This window comes from Rousettus aegyptiacus, unplaced genomic scaffold (assembly GCF_014176215.1).
Source record: "Rousettus aegyptiacus isolate mRouAeg1 unplaced genomic scaffold, mRouAeg1.p scaffold_m13_p_1, whole genome shotgun sequence".
Classification (NCBI taxonomy): Eukaryota; Metazoa; Chordata; class Mammalia; order Chiroptera; family Pteropodidae; genus Rousettus; species Rousettus aegyptiacus.
This window is the reverse complement of record NW_023416284.1, coordinates 166,739,478-166,753,957: the sequence shown is the minus strand read 5'-3', so window position 1 is coordinate 166,753,957 and position 14,480 is coordinate 166,739,478. Positions and strand designations below refer to the sequence as shown.

General features: G+C 33.7%; 1 pseudogene; it reads left to right on the top strand.

Annotated features, from left to right (window-relative positions):
• The first annotated feature begins 2,684 nt into the window (after window positions 1-2,684).
• On the top strand, window positions 2,685-3,214 carry LOC107503859 (annotated as a pseudogene).
• Window positions 3,215-14,480: the final 11,266 nt, after the last annotated feature.

Below are 14,480 nucleotides of genomic sequence, written 5' to 3'. Positions count from 1 at the left end.
AAGAGTAGTAGAATAGACATTTCACAAAACAGAATATAAGAATGCAAATAAGCACATGAAAAGATATTTAATGTCATTAGCCAATAGGAAAATGCAAATTAAAACCATGATGATAAGATACCACTACATACCTATTTAGAATGACTGAAATAAAAAAAGTACCGTTGATAATGAATTCTGGCAACACTGTGGAGCGACCAAAACTCTCATGTATCACTGGAGAGAATCCAAAATTGCACAGTCATTCTGGAAAACATTTTAATAGTTTCTTATAAAGTTAAACATATATTTACCATATGACCTAGTAATCTCCCTTTTGAATATCTACCCTTGATAAATGAAAACTATGTTCACTTAAAAATCTATTCATGTGTCATGATTTATAAAACTATAAACCAAAAGAAAAAGAAGTTGAATTTATTGTATGATAATTTTTAAAAGTAGCATTAAAACCGCATACAAATATTTAAACAATTTTTTTCATAATTGCCAAAACTAGAAAGAAAGGACTTCAATGGGTAAGTGGATAAATTATGGTATGGTCATACAATGAAATAATACTCAGCAATAAACAGAAACAAACTATTGATAAAACAACATGAACAAATTTAAAGGATTATGCTGAGTGAAAGAAGCCAGTCTCCAAAAGTCACATATCATCTAATTCCATTTTTGTGATATTCATGAAAGGTAAATCTATAGAGACGGAGAATGGATCAGTGGTTGCCAGGGTTTATGTGTGGCAGAAGGGGTGACTATAAAGATATAGCCCAAGTACGGTGGTGATCGTATAAATATATACATGTGTTACAATTTATAGTTCTACAAACCAAAAGAAAAAAGTCAAACTTCCTGCATGATAATTTTAAAAAGTAAAATTAAAAGTAAAAAGTAAACGAGGCCACAGTCAACCCATGAGGATTATGATAATTTGACATAGGGTCTAACTGAGGGCATAATACATGCGAGTAAGCTTAATTTATATCTTTTAGGTGAAAAGTAAGTAGAAATAGAAACTTTAGAATGTTTTCCTGCCACTCAATAGATGGTTCAAGCACACCCCTGACTTTGCAGACTGCATCCCTAGATCCTTGAGGCTCAAAGTATGGTCCATGGATTAGCAGCCTTTTGTAGCCCTACGAAACTTGTTAGAATTCTGGGTATGAATTCCAGCAATCTGTGTTTTAACAGGCCTGCTACATGTTCTGATGCATGCTGAATTTTGAGAAACACTACCCTAGAGTGTTTGTTAAAATACAGTTTCCTGGGCCCCATCCCAAGAGTTTCTATCTGGTATATCTTGTATAGGGACCAAGAATTTTAATTTTAATAAGTTCCTAGTTGATATTGATGCTTTTGACCAGGGTACCACACTTTGGAAACCACTGCTCTAGCTCATTCTGTCTATTACAATAGCCACTAGCCACATGTGGCTATTTAAATTTTAATTAATTAAAACGACATGAAAATTAAGATTTTAGTTTCTCGTTTGCATTAGGTACATTTCAGTTGCTCAGAGTCACATTTTTACCACGTGGCTCTTTAAGAAACAGTTCCCTAACTGGTCTCTAGGGAAGCACTGCCAAAGACAACTAAGCAATGATGGAAATGTTCTATATCTGTGCTAATACAGTAGTCACGAGACACATGTGGCAATTCAAATTTAAATTCTCATTAATTACAATAAAAGTAAAAAATTAATTTCTCAGTCACACTGGTCACATTCAAGTACCTATTAGCTGCGTGCGGCTAGTTGCTACCAAGAGAAATAGCGGATAGAGAATATTTCTATCATTACGAAGAGTTCAATTTATTGGAAACTGCTTCTCTAGATCATGAGTCAGGGAACCTTTTCTTGAAATTCCCTTAATAATAAATAGTAAAGAACTGAGTCTTCCAGTCGCAGCTACTCAACTCAGCCTTTGCTGCTGGAAAATAGCCATAGACATTAAGTAAACAAGTGAGTATGATGGTTCTGATGAAACTATTTACAGGAAAAACAGCTGTTCTACAGGGTATAGTTCGCTGACTCCTTTCCCGTCACCAACCTTCAAAGTCTCTGGAACTCTGCTTTCATACCACAAAAAGAATACTTCAGATATTAACACAAAAGCATGAAATGCGAGAGTGTTTTAACACCCTTCTTGGCTACTTTAACCCTGGTTATATCCAGGCAATGCTTAAATGTTTTTGTAAAAAAGATTAATATTATTGGAGGGGATTAAATGTCAAGAGAGAGGAAAGACTGGCTTTGTGGCAAGACTAAAATAAAGATATTTTGATGCAGATTGGAACACTTTGGAAACATGTCACTTTATTGGCTTAAAATAGATTAATAATTACTATGTAACACTTTTTTCATTGGTTCATTTAGTGCTTCATGGTGTATATATCACCATATAATTTTTTTCACTATTTTTTACTTTTTGGCCCAAAGTTTTCCAGTTTTCCTCAATAATATATTAATTCACATCTTTTCAAATATCTTAAATATAACACTACTCTATTATTGCATACTTGTTTTATGTTATAAATATTTATACTTTTTTCTCGAATGTTGGGTAATTAATTGATTCCATTGAGAATTAATGCAGTTTAGTTCAATGGTGTCTTTCTTACCTCCAGTTATTTTATTTCATTGTTTCCTTGTGTAATAGTCAGTTCTTTTGGTGCAATAAAACTGATAAATGAGAATTATCATTGTTTCATTTCTTTTACACTAAAAAGTCTATGTTCGGCTTCATTTCTTTCTGCTGTAAGCCCAAGTGGCTGCTGTCAAAATGAGCAAGTTTATGAAACCCAGGAAGTTGGTATTAGTCTTGGCTGGATACTCCAGACACAAAGCAGTCATCACGAAAAACATTGGTGATGGCACCTCAGCTCGCTCCCACAGCCATGCTCCAGTGGCTATAATTGAAAGCTATCCCCGCAAAGTGACAGCTGCCATGGGCTAGAAAAAAAAATTGCCAAGAGGTCAAAGATCAAATCTTTTGTGAAAGTTTATAACTACAACCACCTCATGCCCACAAGGTACTCTGTGGGCATCCCCTTGGACAAAACTGTCTTCAACAAAAATGTCTTCAGAGACCCTACTCTGAAACACAAGGCCCAATGGGAAGCCAAGGTCACATTTGAAGAGAGATACAAGACAGTCGAGAACAAACGGTTCTCCCAGAAAGCTGCGGTTTTAGATCTTTTTTGTTTCAGTCAGTAAAAGTTACAAAAAAAAAAAAAAAGTCTATGTTCGGGAGGGAAACAGTTAACCATCTAATGTTTGAGAGAGAAAAAATTACTAGTGTTTCCTTTCCAGGTAAGAAAACTTCTTTTCTATATAAATTGGGTGAGTAAGTCTTTAAGTATGTATAATCTACTAGGTACTCAAAAACTATGAGATAAATATACAATATAGCCTTTGCTAAGTGTTTAAATGTGTGTGGAGTTTTAAAAGTGCCTGGAATCTTAAAAGAGAAATACATCAGTTGTTTTTTCTCACTTCACCTTCTAACAAGTTAGATGGTCATTCCCAGGAGCCATTGGATTCCCAGGGGAGTAGCTGAAAGAAAATGGGTAGTCTGGCAAATGAATTCTGTACAAATGTAGGAGGGGCATTGTTGATACAAGAGCTCAAAAGAAAGGTCAAGTTTATTAAATACAATTCTTTTCAATCATTTTGTTTCTACTTTGGTCTGCCTTAATTATCATTTCCATTTTGACCTTCCTTTAAAAAGTTTCAAAAATAAAAAAAAAATAGATAAAGAAAATATAAGAAATCCACTGATCCAAACTATCCAAGATCAGTGAATGTCTGCTCTCATCTAACGAATGTCATTTGTAGGTAAGTGTATTTGAGGCACCCTATTCCAGATGACGAATATTTTCTATCCAGAAAAATAGATACTTAGTTCTGCTGCATTTCCAAAAGATCATTAATGTCTGTTACTGGTTCTCTCTCTCTCTCTCTCTCTCTCTCTCTCTCTCTCTCTCTCTCTCTCTCTCTCTCTCTCTCTCTCTCCCCGCCCCTCTCCCTCTCCCTCTCCCTCTCCCTCTCTCTCTCTTTCTCTTTCATTGCTCTTTTTTTTAGAGATGTGCTCAAATCTGTGGACTTTGCTATAGTCCAAACCTCAGAACAACTGGATCCTGGCAGAAGAATGAGTATAAAGTAGAAAGTGCTAGAATTCAATCTAACAAATAAAAAGACATTGTAAAGCATAGGAGAGTTATAGATAGTTATACTACGGTCAGATTTCTAATCAAAATTGTGGATTTTTTTTTTTACCAATGGGGGGGCTATTTAAAATTAAATATTAAAAAAATGCAATATTTTGGTAAATAATAGCTTTTCTGTTATTCCAATAAATATTTAATATTTTTTCTATATTGTGAATCTATAGAAAAAAGATTTCATTCAGTTCTGAATCAATTCAGTGACTGGAAAAATGCCATAGTGAATGTGCAGTTTTGAAATTATTGAGTGGATACATTAAAGAACATATTAAAGATTTTTGTTACTCATGGGAATGGTCATTCCTATCACCATCAAGCACATGATAGCCACTTGTCAAGTGTTCACGAAATGAATGTTGACTGAAGTCAGAATTGAAATAGCAAGATGCTTGTGCTTTTTTTTTTCTAGTTTTCTAGTTTTCTAGATATACAGGAGAAGACACATGATTACACTTAGGGTAGCATTGATTAATTCATTGGACAAGAAAAATAAAGTAACTGTATCTAGACAAAAGGAATAGATTTTGGGGAAACAAGTTCATCAGTTAGATCAGTATACTGCTACTCTAAAGAACATTTTTTTTAAATCATGTTGTTTTCCAAATATTTCAATCTGTCTATCTTTCTGCCAAAGACTTCATTCTCAGCCTTCTGATAAGCAGTTAACAAATCACACTTCTTATAACTATTTCCCAACTTATCTCGATCTTTTCCTGTAAACAAATAGGAAGAGCAGGCTTGTTTAGAGTGAAATAGTAAGGTAGAGTTTACAAATGCTTTTCTCACTGAGCAATGATTTTGAAGAGTAACAAAGTCTGACCAAGTATGTAAATGGCACCAATATGAAAAAAATAAACATAAAGGAAATCCTTCAAAGGATTATAGGTGAGACTTAAGCACATTACTTAGATAAGCAGAACAATGTTTAAATGGAAATGTAAGACCAAAGAACAGTTTACTTAGTTATTAATGTACCTATTGTGGGAACATTAGTCTAGGAATATGCTGTGCAAACATTTGAAAAATGATAGATTAACTCATAGAAGGTCTATAGTCTTTTAAATTAAAAATAACACTATAGCTATCTATAGTCTTTTAAATTAAAATCTAAGTTAGTAGAACAAACGAGCCTATTCTTGTCTTATGAATTTATCTGGGACATATTCAAAGCTAACAAATCCTTGGTATCTAAGTCATTTGGAAAGTCTATGTTTATATGATCATTTCAAAGAAGTCTATAACAGTACATCGAACTTGTTCAAAGTTAAGATGGATTTTAACTTAAGGCAGAAAACAGTCAAATTATTATGAAGATATAGTAATTATGGCTATAAAAATAAACTATGGTGGGACCAACTTTAAAAAAAAGTGTTAATTAAAACATACAGAAAAAAAGTCAACATTTATGATGTGTTCCATTATAACTCATGTGGCAGAAAGTAAAATGATAAAGATGAGAATTTCTCTAGTTAAAAAAAATTCTATTAATTAGATAAATTTGAAAGTCTCTTATAGATTACTGAGCAAAACTTTCTCAGCAGGTTTAAGATTTATGATGGTTTTAAGGTACAGAGTATAAATTGTATGTTAAAGCAGAAATATTTAATAATAAGTAGGAAATTAACATGAGTATTAAAACCCATATAATTTTTTTCAGTATTTTTAACTATTTGGCCCACCATTTTCCAGTTCTCCACAATAATACATAAACACAGATCTTTACAAATATCTTCTTAAATATGATATTATTTTATCATTATCTAATTTATATATGACTGAACACTTGTTTTATAATATTAATACTTTTTCGTAGATATAATTGATTCCATTGTGAACTAATGAAGTAAATTTTAGTTCAATTTGTATCTTTCTTACCTTGAGTTACTCCCTCTGTTTCACTGTTTCCTTGTTGAAGATATAGTATAATGGCACAACCAAGGAAAATGCAAATTCTTATTTAACATATTTAAACAAAACCCCACAGTAGGTAGTGAGTTTTCTCTGTGTTATCAATAACCTAATGTACTTCAATGAAATTTTCTCTCAATTGTCTAAATGAAACAATTTCTCTTACTTTAAAATTATTTGAGTATTTTTAATTTGCATATTTAGAGAAGCAAGAATTATTTGTAACAAGCTATAATTCCATCATAGACTGTAATAATATTTTTTTAAAAAAATGAAAATAAATCTAAGGATATTTTTAAAACAAACAATAAAAAAATTAAAGGTCAGATGATATTTTTAAATAATAAAGTTGATTTTATCACTTAATGTAGTAATAAAAGTGTTTATTTAGAACTATTTCCCTATTTTTTATTTCTTCTACTGAGATTTTATGTCTACATTTTCACATATCAATGTCCACTTAGGCCTTTTGTTTTATTTCTTAATCAAAATGTGTTTACCTTCTTAAGCACTAAATGTAATTGTAAGCAAATGTATTTTGAGATCATATAACCAACCACTACCCCATCTCTAGTGGCTGTGTGTGAGAAGATAGACCACATAAAGAAAAGCTGTTTTCATTCTGCTCTGCCACTAATACACTTGTGATCTTGGGTAGATCCTTAATATCTCTGAGCTTGAATGTCCTCATGTTCAAAAGAAATTAGATACCTTTTAACATTGCTTCCAGTCGATCTTCTATGAGTATATAAATGGTGTTTTACTTGCCAGAATATTGATGTTAATAGTATGCCAATAACGAGGCAATAGCAGACATCCTGGATATTAAAGGATAATAAAAGAATACTATGAACAACTCTATGCCCACAAACTTGATAATCTAAATGAAATAGTGCAATTTCTAGAAAGATATCATTAGCCAAGGAGAAATAGACAATCTGTTTTGGCCTGTATCTATTAAAGATATTAAATGAAAAATTAACAGCACTTTAAAACAGAAACCACAAGGCCCAGATCAGTTCACTGTTGAATTCTATCGAATATTAAAAAAAAAAAAAGGTATACCAAGTCTCTATAATCTTTTCCAGAATATGTAAGCAGAGAGAATACTTTTAATTCATTCTATGATGCCGGCATTACCCTAATTTCAAAATAAGACAAAGATTTTACAAGAAGAAACTACAAATATCTCTCATCAACATAGATACAAAAATCCTAATAAAAATATTAGCAATCAAATCCAACAATAAATAAAAAGAATTATATACCAAGACCCAGTGGGATTTATTCTAGGAACGCAAGGCTAATTCAGCATTTGAAAATCATGTAATGTAATCCATCACATCCATAGGCTAAGAAAGAAAAATCACACGATCATATCAATAGAGGCAGAAAAAAAACACTAATTCATAATATAAACTCTCAGTAAATTAGGAATACAGGAGAGTTTATGCAACTTGTTAAAGAATATCTACAGAAAAACCTACATCTAACATCTTTGGTAAGAGACTCAAAGGCTTCCCTCTAAGATCAGGTATGAGGCAAGGATTTCCCCTCTCACCACTCTTTTTTAATATCATACTGGAATTTCTAGCTGATACAATAAGAAAATAGAAGGAAATAAAAGGTATACAGATTAAGAAGAAAGAAAGAAAACTACCTGTTTTCAGATGACATGACCATGTATGTAGAGAATCTAAAGAAATGACAAAAACAACTAATAAACTATTACTGCAAGGTTACAGGACACAAGGTTAATATATAAGTCAATGATTTTGCTATAGACAGCAAACAATGAACAAGTGGAACTTTAAGTTAAAAACACAATACCATTTACGTTAGCATCCAACAAAAATAAAATATTTGAGTATAAATCTAACAAATATGTACAAAATCTATGAAGAAAATTATGAAATTGATGAATGTGATTAAAGAACTAAATAAATGGAGAGATATTCCATGTTCATGGACAGGTAGACTCAATATTGTCAAGATGTCAGTTCTTTCCAACTTGATTTATAGATTCAAAGCAATACCACTAAAATCTCAGCAAATTATTTTGTGGATATTGATAACCCAATTATAAAGTTTACATGAAGAGGTGAAAGACTCAGACTAGCTAACACAATATTGAGGGAGAATAACAAAGTTGGAGGTCTGACATTACTTTAAGACTTACAATAAAGCTATAGTAATCAGAACAGTGTGGTACTGGTGAAAGAATAGATCAACAGATCAATGGAAAAGAATAAAGAGGCCAGAAAAAGATCCACATAAATATAGCCAACTGATCTTTGACAAAGGGCCAGAGGTTTACAATGGAGCAAAAATAGTTTTTCAACAAATGGGCCTGGAACAACTGGGTATCCAATGCAAAACAGGAATCTTGATATAGATGTCACAAAAAGTAATTTGAAATTGACTGTGGACCTAAATATAGAATGTGAAACTATAAAATGCCTAGAAAACAACATAGGCGAAAACCTAAATGATCTTAGATATGGTGATGATTTTTTAAACATAACACTATCCATGTAATAAATAATTGATAAAATGACCTTCATTAAAATTAGAAATGTCTGCTCTGTGAAATACGATATCAGGGAGAAATGACACAAACCAAGAAAAAATATTTGCAAAACACGCATTTAATAAAGGACTGTCATCCAAAATATACAAGAAAACTCAATTATAAGAAAATAAACAACTCATTAAAAATGACACGAACACCTTAATATACACCTCCCCATAGAAGATATGTAGATGGTAAATAAGCATATAAAAAGATGCTCCATATCATATGTCATTAGGGAAATGCAAATTAAAACAAGATTCTATTACATACCTATTAAAATGGCCAAATCTGGATGCTGACAACACCCAATGCTAGGGGGCGTGTAGAGCTATAGGAGAAACTCTCATTCATTGCTGGTGGGAATCCAAAACGGTATAGTCAATATGAAAGACAGTTTGGCAGCTTCCTACAAACCTAAACATAACTTTTCCCTTTGATCCAGCAATCACACTCCTACTGGTATTTACCCAAAGGAGTTTAAAACTTATTTTCACAAAGCCTGCACATAGATGTTCATAGCAGATTTATTTATTATTGCCCAAACTTGGAAGCAACCAAGATGTCTTTTAGTTGGTGAATGGGTATATGCACAGACAAGGGAATATTATTCAGCCCTAAAAAGAAATGTGCTATTGAGCCTTATATAAAAAGACATGGGAGGATCTTAAATGCATATTTATAAGTGAAAGAAACCAATCTGAAAAGACTACATGTAATATGATCCAACTATATGATATTCAGGAAAAGACAAAACTATAGAGACAGTAAAAAGATCAACTGGTTGGCAGGAATTGAATGGAGGGAGAAGGGCAGCATGGGATGATTAGGCAAAGCACAGAAGATTTTTAAGGCGCTGAAATCACTATATGATCCTATAATTACAATACATGTTATTATACATTTGTTCAAACACATAGACTATGTATCACCAAGAGTGAACCATAACGTAAACTATGGACTTTGGATGATTATGAGATATCGATGTATTTTCGTGAATTATAAAATGTAACACTCTGATAGGGCATATTGATAATTAGGTAGGCTGTGAGTGTGTGATAGAGTGAAGTATATGGGAAATCTCTCTACTTTCACCTCAATTTTGCTTTGAAGCTAAAAATGCTCTAAGAAAATAAGTGTTAACAAAAATTTTAAAAATGAAACACTAAAAGAAAGCAAAAAAAAAAAAAAAGCACAAAGCAGTGTTAGGAATAATAAGAGATGTTTGCATAAAATAGAGCTTTTGGAAAATGAAAGAAAAAATGTAATGAGATGTAATATGCCAGCGCTGTCAAAGCTATGTTTAGGGTGCACAACGCAATCTGACTCAAAGTGAATATAATTAACATTGTCATCAGTAACTGAAGGTCTTAATTTCTTAAAAAGCAAGACCATGACTATTTCTTTCTGTCACATCAGAATCTAGAGCAGAGCTCTTTATACAAGTAGGTGCTGTGTAAATGTGTTTTTAATCAATTGGCAGAAGGTGTCTATCAGAACAGCCTGACAAATTTGCATACAAATATTAAGTAACCGACAAACAGGCACAAACCCACCAAATCCAAAAGGCAACATCTTTGTCCTTAGTATAAGTAACAAATCTGCTGTACACTCAAGGTGGAAAAATCATTGTACAGAAATTAGCCTCTAGGTCAATAACGAAATGGTTAAAACATAGTCAGGAACAGAAATTTGGGACATGAAAGACAGTGATGTCACTGTATGTCTATATGACTCTAAGTACCATTTTATAAACCATTAAAAACTGTCAGGTCTCCCATGACATATTACATTCTCATAAAAAGACACAAATGCTAAATTAAGTTTGAATTTGAATTAGCAAAGAATAAGAAAATCAATTTAAGTGTTCCCAGTGCAGTCTCAACCCTTGCACTCTTGCTTTGCATCTGTGTTTTTCACCAGTATATTTTGTTACATGATCATGTAATATTTATGCAGTAACATAATATGCTCTGTACATCTAAGATTAGAGAAAAAGTGCAGTTCTTTTCCATTATTTTGTGCCCTTTATCTGCTGAACACTCTGTAACATTACCCAGGGTTTGGTGATTATGTAATGAGGGCTTCTATTATAATACACACTGCACAGTTGGAGGATTTGCTGTGGGAACCTTAACTCTGCAAATCCTGAGTTTTGGAACAATTAAAGCCTTGGTTTTAATGTTACATTCACCTCATTTTTTCCCAAAATATTTTGCTTTTTTCCTTAAAACCCTTAAGTACTGCAATAGAAGAAATGTAACAAGAATTATAGGAAAAAGTTCCACAGGAGATGAAATAACAGCTGCCATCTGGTACATAACAGATGTGTGTTCTACAGACTTTTTTTTTTCTTTTGAGTTCTCCTATCCAAGTTCTGGCCAGACCCAAACACTGTGCCTAGCTTATGAGATCTGACAACTTTACAGCCCCGGGCTGGATGACTACAGGCTAGTGTTTTTCCTTGAATTCATTGAAGCCCCAAGAGAATAAACTAACAAGTTCGAGAACAGTACTCAAAGGTTATTTTACCCCCAGAAAGCTGTGAAGAAGTGTCACTAAGTTTCCTAAAAGAAATGAAATTTTAAAAGTTTCCAATAAAGAATCATTCAAGATTTTGTACCTTCCAAGACAGATCCTGAGGACTTGGTGTCATTAGCAGATACTGTCCCAAACCCAGAGACAGGAATCACCTGGAAGTCCACGTAGTTTCTTCCATCCAAGTAAACTAGGCCAAACCTAATTAGCCATTAACATTTGCACAAGTACAATCCTACTGAAACTGATAAAGCCCCCTGCTTCCTAGCACCTGGTCACAGGTCCTGCCATTTCTAAGGCTGCGATTTCCAGCAGAAAGCGTCGACACACGTGAAAAGGAATTAGAAGTTTATAGTGCCATCATAAACTGTGACAGAATTGTGTTTAAAAGTTCCAATGACAGAATTAAAGTTTCAAGTCACTTTTTAAAAAATGGTTCATGAAAATGGTATTTTCTTTATAAATTTTTGTTTGCTTCCAGAGCTCAGGAACTCCTTACGTTGGCTCTCAGATTTTGTCTGGGTCCTTGCTCTGATGAGCCAGATCAATCTATTCTTAACACACTGTGATTGTGATCATAATGTGCTTGACTTGTCCTTAGAATTTCACGATTTATTTATTTTTTCTCTGTGAATGTGACTTTTGTCTCTTTAGCTTCTACCCACCTGGCACCAGAGAACTCAGGGAAATATGGGCGACAATAACTTTAGTCTCTAGTTCGAGACACAAGTGTTGGAACTTCCTGCTTTCCTAGGATGCTCTATATTTTTCTTCTCTTCATCTGGCCCCAGGGTGGCTCAGATTTCCATCGTTGGTCATTATTTTTTTTCTCTCTAAAGCCATTGCCATATAGAAACTTATTTAATGTCTATAGGGCCTCAACTATGCTAAAGTTTTAGATGATGCACTGAAAGGCTTCCAGATATTCCCATGCATTGTGAGGGAGTTGCCTCCTTTCTTGGTTTATCTTTTTGCCTTACTCTTGTTTCTCATGGTGTGGGTTCATGATGTAGTGACTTTAATATTTGCTACTTCATCATTGAAGCCACACTCATCACCATTATCACCATCGCTTCAATTCATTTATCCTCTGACAACCTCCAGGAATGAATCCAAGCCTGTGCATTTATTTGGTAATAATAGGGAAAAACCTACAGAGTAAATTCAAGATGACTTGCTATTTGGTCATGGAATTAATGTATTTATAAATCACAAATGTACTTAGAAAACATTACCAAATGCAAAATAGTCCATCAAAAAGTTATATCTATGTCAATTAATAAACATTAAAATAATATAGATAATTTAATCAGAAATCATTGGGATAAAGCCTATTATTGGCCTTCCAAACAGGGTGCTTTTGAGGCCTGAGTCCTTACAACAGCCTAGTTATACAACACTTTTACTGGACTAATCTTGCAATTTTACTCTCTGGAAACTTGAAATAAGTTCCTGGGGTGGGTGAGGGTAGGCTGAGAAGGACTGAAACCTGAAAGCAACATAATTTTGTCCCTTTGTGAAACAATACTGAAAGCAAAGTAAATTTAACTTAGCTACTTGCTCCAGAAGGACTTGTTATTTGATGATAAAATGTGAATCCTTTAAAGAGATAATTTATTGTTTGTTCATCAAGAATAGCTTCCAGACCCCAGCTTCTCAGAGATCATCAACCCCAAGCTATTCCGTAATAAACTCTCTCCAATCCCAATGAGCACTCTATCTTGCAAGACCTGGCTGAAAACTGTCCTAGTCCAGGTCCTAAAGCCCTGTTTGATATCCTACCCTGACTTCGCCTTTTCAAAACACTGCTAATATTGTGTGAAGGTGGTGTTCTCCCTCATCTAATATATTTAGTTCTCCTTGACCAATAGATATTTCCAGGGAATAAGATTTTGACAAATCTAGAGGTCCAAGTAGTATCCAATCAAGGTCCCTTCATTGCTCTGCAGGACACCTGAAGAAGGACATTCCGCTGAAGCTCTCTGACTATGTAAGCTGAGTTGTCAGGTTCCATGGTACAGCAGTCGTTACATCTGCTTGACGTGCAGAAAATTCTGGGTTCAATTCCCAGTGGAACCTCAAAATCATTTGTCTCCATTTAAGAGAAATACAGGGAGCTCTTGATCCTCTAAATTGAGATCAGAGGGTCTCTGAACCCAAAAGTAAGGGATGCCCTAAATTGGGTCTGAACTCCAACTTCCTTTTGTCAACTCATAAAGATTAAATTTATTTTCTCAAAGAAAATTAAAGCATTTTAGGAATTCTTTGATGATCAAGTAAAAAAACAGCCTCTTTTTTTTAAACACTTTGGTTTATCTCTCTGTCCTGTTAAGAGTCTATAAAAGAAAATCTACAGGGGGAGGAGATGCATAGGCCCAATAAGTCTACCCCCAAAACTGAAGCGTTCAAAGAGTCATGTAAGACTGGTGTTCCTTGGACAAATTTGGCAGTATGGTTTTAGTAGTGTAGTTTATTGTCATAAATTATACATTAATCAAATTGAGTTAAAAATAAGCTTTTAAAGACTTTCCTAAGACTTGTCTTTGTGTCCCTAGAAATGCTTTCTTTATTTTTCTCACCTCTGAGCTCCCAGCTGTTAACTCTCATCCTTGGCCAGGTCTAGAAACACAAAGTAGCAACTACCACATTTTTTTTGACTTTCACCTTAATAAGGGTGTCTTTACATGTCTTAACTCATGTGCACATTTCTCCAATGTAATTCTGCCCAGGATAATCTGAAATTTAAGTGGCCACTTTGGGAATCTTTTGGGATGAACCAGAATGTTTATTTGAAAGAGGCATTAACACAGATAGAGAGGTTACAGAGAGATTCTCTGACTGACTTGTCTGTTTGAAAGAGAGCTCTCTGTGCTTAACACAGGAAATTCTCCCTCTGCCATGACCATACTTCAAAGTTGGATGTGCAGTTAAAAAACACAGAGCTTGATAGAACTGCAAAAAAATTCTGTGTTACTGTTTGAATCAGCTGTAATCATTTTTTCTCTCTCTTTGTCTGGGGTATATGTGTGTACTTGCATGTTTGTGAATATGGGTTTTCTTAAAGTTAAGCCTCTTCCTCTCCTTGTAGAGGACAAGAAAATTTGCCTCTTGCAGTGATAATTTAATAACTTTCTGAAACCTGCAACTTCTCACTTTTCTCCCTTCCTCTTGACTTCTTTTTCCATTTCTTGGGTAACTTTAGAGATGAATTGATCAAAAATAATTGTTTTGTTATTCT